We start from the raw sequence: 8,246 nt of genomic DNA, 5'->3' as shown, positions 1-8,246 counted from the left end.
ATTTTTGATACAAAAAATACTTTTTTCATGAATTTTTAATGCTAGCAAAGAGAGTTTTGTTTTTTTTCTACATTTTTTTTTGCACGTTTATGTTTTACAATTGCACATAGAAATAAATGCATGCTAGACAATTTACTCATATATCGTTTAATTATTCTTGTATATAAAGTGAATTAAAAGTGGATTTGGAATTATGTCAAATTAAACCAAAAAGGAGATAATGTCTACTCGAAAAACAATATCGTCCATCGAAAGACGATAACGTCCGGAAAATTGGAGAGTTTACTAAACACGAAAGGTAATTTTTAATAGCATATTAACATAACATGTAAGCAGGTTGTAGCAAAACAATTCATCTATTACCTTTGTACTTATTTATTTTTAATCATTTGAACATCTACATTCGAATAACAAAGACGCGTTAAACTTTACTCTTGATTATGTATTCAGGGTAATATTAGGTTTTGATTGCTCCGGGAGCGATCGTGACTATTGTCAACTTTGCTCATTTTTATTCTTTTTTGATTGAAGAAAGGGCAACCTATAATATGCTACACAAAATCTATCGTTCCTGATTGTATCGAAACATCCAAATTGCTAGTAGATGCAACAATCAAGTAATTGTTATTAGAGGCTTCTGCAATTGTTCTTGTTAGAATCAGTTTTTAAAGCAATGCAACGATCAAGCATTTAATTTTTGGATTTTTAAATGTGGTTTGATTCACGCATCAGGAGGTAAAATAGGTACAAACTTGTACGACTCTGTTTATTTTTTTCGGTTGAAAATTCACACGCGAGTAAGCCGTACATGCAAAATAGTGTAAACCGTAAACCGATTTATCCCAAATGATGCGCAAATGCTAGGAACAGTCGATCCTCGTTCGTATGCTGCCACAATCCTTTTCCTATCCTCGGAACTCGTTGGTTTTCGTTTCCTGATTGGTGGCTGTTCCTCTACCTCATTGTGTGGATGAACAAATTCTTCTTCCGACATAGCTACAAAACACAATATCTTTATAAAAACATAACCCCTTACTTTACATAGCATTATAAAAACTAAAACACTTTCGCTAACAACGATTACTTACCTGTATTCGTTCTACGCAAATTAATTAAGTTGTTGCATGCACAATTTTTCGTTTCACAGTTCAAAGTTAACCGATCTCTTACATTCACGCATGTTTTCGTGTACGATTCAAGATCGATTTCCCGCAAAGCTTGGGTTCTTAAATGTTCAGTATAAAAAAATCAATTCAAAAACTCAACATTGTATTACAAACAGTTCTTTTGTTTACATCATAGAAGAGTAAACTGTACATGTGCATTTGCATCATATGGGTATAGAAAAACCTTGCCAAATCTGACATTTTGCAAACAAAAGTTTCAGTTGTGTTATCTATTGAAACAGCGTAGCTAAAACGATGCAATGTGTTTTAAAGTCTGAAAATGTTATATTTCGAGTTCTGTGTTGTTTATGTCATTCTAAAGCTTGTTGTAAGGGCTGATAAACCCTGTAAACCCGTATCCATCTGCACGACGGAATTGCTGGCCATTGATAAAGCATTGGAACTAGCAATAGAAAAAAAGCTAAAAAATCCCATCATCTACACGGGCAGCAAAGCTCCATGTACCATCCTAAAACATTCACTAAAAGATTTTTCCGTGGATGAATTAATAGGAAGAATCCCTAGTAGTGGGAAAATGCTAGAGGCAAAAATACAATGGATCCCTAGCCACGTGGGCATAGAAGGAAATGAAAAAGCAGACAATCTGGCTAAAGAAGGTACCAGCACTAATCAAATGATCATCAACAAACTACGCATAAAAGACGTTCTATGCGTCTTGAAACAAAAAGCGATTGAGGACTCAAACAGCTGGTACAAGGAAATATGCGCCACAAAAGGGAAAAAAATCTACAAATACCAAAAGCACATTGTCAACAAACTATGGCACAGTAGCATGAACCTCCCAGCAAGGGATATAAAAATAATGAATCGGCTGATCGCAGGCCATGACTACAGTAACTACTGGCTCAGTGTAATGAAAATCGTCCAACAAGGCAACTGCGAGGTCTGTAACGTCCCAGACACAGAAACACATAAAATATTTTACTGTGATAAACTTAGCTTGGAACGAAACAAGCAACCGATAATAGACGAAGAAAAATTTTGGACAGGATGGAAAAAATGCAGGGATTATAAAAACTGTGATAAAATTCATACACGAAAACAAAGTGATATTTTAACAAGAAAAAAAAAATCTTAGTTGAAACAAGTAAGGGTATCCGGTCCGAGCAGGCCCGGAATAAGGTCCATTTGAAAATGAAGTGCAGGAGGAAATGCCAGTACACCAGAAACCAAACTATAAATATAAATCAAAAGATCGGCAAAATGTCAAAAAAAAGGAATATCGAGAGAACTAAACAACATAGGGACAAATCGCGATATATAGAAAAGAAGGACATATGGCCATCAGCTGCCGGTCTTATTCCAATTAGAGGTAGTTGGGTGATATACGCTCAAACTTGCGGAGTAGCGGAGGAAGGCCCAGGAAGCTGGATTCCTCTGTCGTACCGGAGGAGTACCTCACAGAAGCAAAGAAAGAAAAGAAAGAAAGAAAGGTCTGCCATCAACACCGAGCTCTTCGATCAAACTATGCTCTATAAATGTCGCTGTTCGTACCTCCGTACCTCCTTATTAGTGCCGTAAAGGATGACCGGTACATAGCGTAGCAGAATGTTTTCATCCGTGCTTGTGTGTACATTGCATCGTTTAGTGTCTTGTGCGGTGTCGTGTTTAGTGATGTGTGCATTGCATGATCTTCCCAGAGTGCTACTTCTCTCGTGCAACAGTGCCTGATGGTATAATTTGCACCCATCGATGTTACACACCGTCTTTATAAAGCACTCCGTGTGCACGTTCAACGTCACGTTCAACGGCTTGGCCATCTGAAACGAAACACCGAGCTCACCCGTTGCCGCTTCTCCATATTTCTCCTGCAGTCTACGCGAGGGATTCGTCCACCGCGCTGCGCCAATCAGCATACTCCTGGTCCAGCGCTGCGGCTTGGTCGATGGCCACCGTATGATCGTAGCCTGGCGGTGACGCGGCCATTGTAGCGTCGAATGGCCGCCAGCGTCGTAGGTTGTCCGCCATAGTGCTACTACTCGGCTGCAACCCTCGCGTCCCGTACCCGTCCGGGCTCGAAACTAGGGTCGAAGGGTGATGAACCCGCCGATCCTCAGTCGCCATTGCAGCTGCAGCCCGTTTTGGCGTCGTCACTCCCAACCGATCCGTGTCTCGCAGCCAACCCTCCATCCTGTCCGCCTTACCATCCGGTACACCTTGCAAACTGGAATTGCTGCGTTCTCGTTCGCGTGCGAGTTCTCGCCGCTCCAGCTCAAGCTCCCGATGCTCCAACTCAAGCTCCTTCCGCACCAGCTTGAGCTCTCTGGCATCCGCTCAAGTTTCCACGCATATGCATAAATTTTGAATCTTAAGAATAGTTAAAAATATAGGTGGTTTGCGATAACATCTTGGCAATGATTCTAATGTTTGCTTCTTCTTGGTATCCCATCATATATTGACACACCTTACCACATTTAGTTAAAAACCATTCGTTACGTCCATCATTTTTTGGTAAAAAGGCTTTCCGGACATGCAACGTAGCCGCGCCAGCTTTGTTTACAACGAAAGGATAAACTATGTTTTCATAAGTGTGCCAAGTAATATAAATGTACCTTTCGGACAATCTGTTAATAGTTTGTTCTAAACATTTCCAGCCATTATGTATTAAACGTTTCAATTGCTGTAAATGGGTTTCAAAGCAATAAGATGAAATGCGGCTGATCAAGCCCTTGGCTAAGAGTCGAACGCTTTTGGGTTTCTTTCTTCTTCGAAGGACCAATCTGTTCTCTTTGGAGGTTGACACTAGACTCGTTTTATTTGTCACCTTTCTATACAGTTCCCCGCTCCCTTCATTAGTGATGGGCGTTGTGTTTTGCTCTTCCGTTCCGGATGGGAACGGAACAGCGGCCAAGTGGACCATACTCTTGTATATCTTTAAATACATGTATTAGATTATGTACATTGCTCGTAACAAACTCTGGGCCATATATATCGGCATATTGCCTAACGTTAAGTTGAAGTAATGTGTCTGCTAATGACCAATGCGCCTTGTAAACGTGTGAAGAGAACAATGTAATGCTACAGAAGAACAGCATAAAGTGACGGTATTGTTCCTCATTAACTATCTCTTTGAGTACAACAATGCTGGCGTAAAACAAAAATAAGGCATATTCGGAACAGCAGCGGGTTTAACGGTACGCGTACTGAGCGGCCGCGGGGGGCCCCGAGCTAGCAAGCTTTCCGAGAAAGTAAGGAGCCTCGTGCTTCAAACAAGCTCCTAGCGCAGCCTTCTTAGCGTACGTCTTACACTTAATTTCAATAAAAGACGCTCACAATATGCATTTCTGTCCAGACAGGTAAAGTTTTCTAACACAATTATTTTCAATATGTTACACGTCACGTCTATTACCTATTCCCGGTTTCAATATATGGCAATGCGAGGAGCTATGATAAGAATCGTTGAGAATAAGACGATGTCAACGGTCTAAGACGGTCCAATTTCCAACGGAATAAGACGGTCCAATTTCACATGAAATCTCTTCTCCCGCTCTTCTCACCGGTGTAATTCGTTGTACCTAGAGCCACACTGCAAAATGCACAGTGTTGCTATGCTGTCACACATTGATACGCAGAACGAATTTTGTACCCGGTGTTGGAAATTAAGATAGGGAATATGCGATCGCTTAGCGCCATCTAGTGGACAGTGGATTAGCTAGAACAACAGAGAGATAGAAAAAGAACGGTAGCTCCCTCTATCGGAAATTGTTGGTTGTTGTCCTAGGTTTAAAGGATTAACTTAAAATGTAATTTTCGTCTCGCTGTGCATCGCTAACAAACCACGTCTAGGGTCAGTCTGAATTCAACGTGAAATATACTGAAATTAATGTTCATCTTCCCATCGCATTGAGTTAGTAGTATTCTTATACTAATTCAACTCTATACACAGTTTAAGAACTGTAGTTTTTGATATCCCTTCCCTTCCCACCAGGTGTAGTCTGTTGGCTTGTCCATCGATTACTCTTGGCCACCCTTCCACTCTCCCTCAAGGTGGTCTGTTGGCTTGTCCATCGACCACTTCTTGACTCCTTTCCCCACTCCCGGAGTAGGCCGTACCCTACACCCGGTTTTGCTTAAACACATCGATACGAGCGAAATAGGTTTAATCGAGCTCCATTAGCCTTGAGTGTCAAACACAAATTTAATTTGAACACTAAGTAATTTTATTTCAGTAGAAGAAGGATATCATTGGTTATAGTTTTGTTTTCAATTTTATGTGTAGTGCTATTCGAATCTAATAATATCTCATGTTAACCCTATTATCTATGACCGCCTACGTGGGTACGTTTTGCACTTTTATGTCTTAATACCTTTGTTTTACGCACACGTAGCCGTCCGTTAAAGAAAAAGTAAGGAGCGAAGTCGTCAATTAACTCGTTACAATTTATTGCCACTTGCTTTGTTTAGCAATTAACGCACCGAACAAGAGAGCATATCATCGATCACACGCAGCTTAAATACTAACTCACGCAGGATGCGGTGAGAGAATTTTACGCATCAAATTCTCTCCCACGTACGCTCCCATATGACACATCGATATCTGACGTGCGAACACGAGGTCATCGGGTCAAGTGCGTATCAAAACGCACGCATTATTTTGAATTTTAAAAAGCGGAGGAACGCATCCTCGCTTGACGCTTTGGAACACCGTTATGTTCCATAACCAACCTGTATATAGGAAAGTCGTACAGACGTAGGATGCGTAGGATGCGTAGAAAAAAATGTTCTCCTGAAGTTCTACTGATACATCTGTTTTGTAGAACATGTTTGGGTATTATTTTCGCAACTCTGCGTTATTAAAACAAAATCAATAAATCCTTTTTTTTTCTATTTCATAACTAAGGGATTTCCACGTAAGCTATGATTATCCTCAAATGTTATCATATTACTAAAGCTAATTGCTACTATTTCATACTATTTTCATTTAGAGAAATAAGTGTTGAATTCAGAACGCGAAGAACAAGCAGGGTTTTTGACACAAATATCAATTTCTTTTATATTTGATTCTTCCTGAGGTATCTCGGCTAACGGTTGTTCCGAAAAAATGAAAAAGCTCATTCAAATCGTATGGCCTTCCCGGGTAAGCGGTCGTAGATAAACGAAGAAAATTTTGTAAAAAATGCAAAATATAAGTTGAAGATGAAATTAATCATGTTTTACTATTATTGAAAGATTCTTACGCACAGGAAGAAGGAGCTGAAAATGACTGTCTTGCCACCCAAGAAATCGCTAAATTGTATCAAATATCCCGCGAAATGTCTTGTACTTTTCCAAATGTTGAAACAATTTTGAAAATTTTGCTCACCATTCCCATTTCTAATGCATCAGGTGAATGATCCTTTTCTGCTCTTAAGCGTGTTAAAAATTATTTGCGGAACTCAATAAGCGAATGTAAATTAAACAATATGGCCATTCTTTACATAGAACAAGAAATTTTAGATAGAATAGACACAACAACGAGAAGAATTTGGTCGAAAAAAATCCAGGAAAAAGCTAATGTAAGTATTTTTTTATAATGTTTAATTATTAGCTTCTTCTTCTTCTTCTTGGCTTAACGACCTTACAGGTCACGCCGGCCATTTCTGGCTTACTAGACTTATTTTACCAGGAGGAAGCAGCGGAAGCAGGAAACAGTGGCGCTTGACGCGAACCAGCATCAGCAGCGGCAGCAACCGGAGCATCAGCAACAACCAAAACAACCGAAGCAGCGCGCGCATCGCGTCCCAGATGCGTTGGAGTTGGAAACAACGAACAACACAACACAGGACGAGATGATGCGCATCCTCAAGGAAAAGCTGGGGGATGATCGGCAGAAAGTGGAGCGTGTAAGGATGAATTTCCAGGGGAATATTCTTCTGGAACTGTCCTGCAAGAGCCACGACGAGACGCTTGAGATGTGGCGGAAAGTGTCCGAAGCACTGGAGGGCAAAGCGAAAGCCCGACCACGGACCCCCACAACTCGCCTCACCTGCACGAACATTCCACCAAGCTGCACCAACGAGGAAATTGCAACGGACCTAAGCACAGCCCTGGGAGTTACGATCTACGCGGACCAGATCAGTACCGTTAAATCCAATTACGGAACGCTGGTCGCATTTTTCGGATGCCCAGAGGTGGCAGTAACGGACGACGTGCTACTAAAACAGCATGTTGTCGGATTCAGCCAGTGCTGCCGGTTCAAGAAGGTTGAGGTGAAGCGCCAATGCTATCGGTGCTACGAGTTTGGCCACATTGCCACTCACTGCCGTGGGAAGGATCGGTCAAGCAAGTGTCATCGATGTGCGGAGACTAAGCACTCAGGACCGTGCACCAAGGAACGGAAATGCCTCGTCTGCAAGGGCCCGGAAGCAATCGGGCACTCGTTTGGACAGCGCAACTGCCGCCAAGTAGGAGAAGGGGTAAAAAACCGGCCTCGTCATGATTAATGTCCTTCAACAGAACCTTAATCACAGCCAGCTGGCCCAGGACATGCTGATGCAGACTGCTCGGAACGAAGGCTGCGACATAGTGTTGATCGCCGATCCATATCGGATTCCGGAGAACAACGGTAACTGGGTCGCGGATCCGACGGGCAGAGTTGCAGCAGTATCGACAGGAAGATACCCTATCCAACGCATAATCGAGAATCGGCGGGATTACTTCGTCGTGGTCGAAATGCGTGGTATCGTTTTCTGCTCCGTGTATCTACCTCCTGTGGGGTCCGATTTGTCAGTGGAGGATTATCGACGCAAATGGACCGAAATTGCGTCGGTGATTCCGCGGAATCGGGACACCGTGATCGGCGGGGACGTCAACGCCTGGTCAGGAGCGTGGGGGATGGAACGCAGACACAACGATGGAGAACGAGTTCATAGGGGAGCAGTGGTGATGGATGCTATGGCATCACTTGAGCTAGTCTTGTTGAACCGGGGCAACCGGCCAACCTGGAGCAACAACAGTGGCCGTAGTTCCATTATCGACGTTTCCTTCTGCAGCTCGTCTCTTCTGGGGGAAAATAACTGGCGAGTCTGCGACGAAAATCCAAGTGACCACAATACCATCAAGTTTGCGGTCGGGAGGACG

The sequence above is a fragment of the Anopheles funestus genome, chromosome X (genome assembly GCF_943734845.2).
Source record: "Anopheles funestus chromosome X, idAnoFuneDA-416_04, whole genome shotgun sequence".
NCBI lineage: Eukaryota > Metazoa > Arthropoda > Insecta > Diptera > Culicidae > Anopheles > Anopheles funestus.
The sequence above is the reverse complement of the archived record's forward strand: the minus strand, read 5'-3'. Positions refer to the sequence as shown.